The sequence below is a fragment of the Monopterus albus genome, unplaced genomic scaffold, assembly GCF_001952655.1.
Source record: "Monopterus albus unplaced genomic scaffold, M_albus_1.0 scaffold475.1, whole genome shotgun sequence".
Lineage (NCBI taxonomy): Eukaryota > Metazoa > Chordata > Actinopteri > Synbranchiformes > Synbranchidae > Monopterus > Monopterus albus.
Genome location: NW_018128355.1, coordinates 77636 through 79586, shown reverse-complemented (window position 1 = coordinate 79586; position 1951 = coordinate 77636).

Genomic DNA, 1951 nt, shown 5'->3' with positions numbered 1-1951 from the left:
ATGTGGGGAAGATTAAAGAGATTGTTGTGGACTTCAGGAGAAAACCTCTAAAGCATCCACCACTGACCATCGATGGTGCTGTAGTGGAGAGAGTTAGCAGCACCAAGTTCCTGGGGTGCACATCTCTGAGTACCTCTCCTGGACCAACAACACCATCAACACTGGCCAAGAAAGCTCAAGCACGCCTCTACTTCCTCCGCAAACTGAGGAGAGGCAGTGCCCTACCCCACATCATGTGCTCCTTCTACCGAGGCACCATTGAAAGCATCATCACCGGCTGCATCACTGGGCTGTGTGGTACGGAGCCTGTACTGCCTCCTGCAGAAGGACCCTGCAACGCATAGTGAAAACAGCCGGCAAGATCATCGGTGCCCCTCTGCCTTCCCTTACAGACATCTTCAACACCCGCCTCACCACACACTCCCACCTCAGACTCCTGCCTTCAAGGAGAAGGTATCGGAGTCAGACTTACAAACAGCTTCATCCACCAGGCTGGATGAAGCTCTTTGTTTCCCCCTTTATGTTATATTACAGGTAAATCTGCTGCTGACTGTTTTTTTTTTCCGGGATATCTGCTGCTGTTGGTCATTTGCAATACTGTCCATGTATACCTCATATGCTATTTGCACCTCATAACCAATGCCTTGGTGATGCTGAACCATCTGACAATCTCCTGTTATTGTTTGCACTACTGTCACTGACTGTACATGGTTTTGAGTCACAGCTTATTGGCTGTACCATTCAGATCTATCCTAATTACATCAATCCAGTTCTTATTCTATTCTATTTTTATTCTACTTTATTCTACTTTAGTTCTGTTATGGCACCCAATACTAGGTGAGAGAGAAACGGCATTTCGATTTTCTGTATGTCTTGCACATATGGTGAATTGATAATAAAATCCTTGAACCGTTAACCTAACCTTGTTTTATTTTACTTTATTTTATTGTTTTATTTAAAGTACTTTGAATTGCCTTTGTATTGTATATGAAATGTATTATAAAAATAAACCTGCCACACCTTACCCTGCTGCCAGCTGCAGCAGGCAGCTGTTTTCAGTGTTTTCTGGGCTTGTATTGTTCAGGATGCCTGAGACATGACTTAACATGAATGCCTGTGCTGCACGGTGTCTGTCAGATGTTTAAAAAGGCAACTGCCAGCCCATGCGCCATGAAAACCTTATAAGATGACAATATGTAAATATGATTTTAAGCTTGTTCTACTGCCCCTGAATTGACAAAAAAAAACAATCAATGCCACCTTAAAGAAATATTAAAAATCCAGTGGCTTACTGTTTGTAACCATGTGAATGGCATGATTTTGGTCCAGACTGATTTATATTGTTAGGTATTTTTAGTCAGATAGACATTGGTTAGACACTTCATGTATTAGAAATGTTTAGTGTAGACAGGATTGTCTAGCTCAGGCTGTTAAATGCTTTAGTCTTGTTTCACTTTTATAAAGGACTGACAAAAAAGGCTGCCAGCAAGTTATTAAAGGTAGGATACATAACAGCAAGACAAGAGTTTGAGTAAGGTTCCACACAGCACATCAACCATAATAATAATAATAATCACCTTTATTTGGCCAAGTATGTTACACACAAGGACGTAAAAGTAAGTCCATAAAACAAGATGTAGGGGTCCTACAAATTCTGTTGCGCAAAGACTTTTATTAGACCTTTATTTTGAAATGGTTCATGGATATTGCGCTGTCTTCCGGGGGTGCCGTGTGTGTGGGGAGACGGGGGGAGAGAGAAGAGAAAAGCTGCGACAAGTTTACGGAGAACGGGCGAAGTTCGATAACTTTGGTACTGTAACAAGTTATGTGTGGATCGATAACCCGCCTTAGAGTTGCATGACGCTGCTGCCAGGTCTCCGCTCGTGCTAACGAACGTGTCGTCTATAGGAACGTGTAGAGTTTTGCCGCGCTAGCTAATTATTGCATTAGT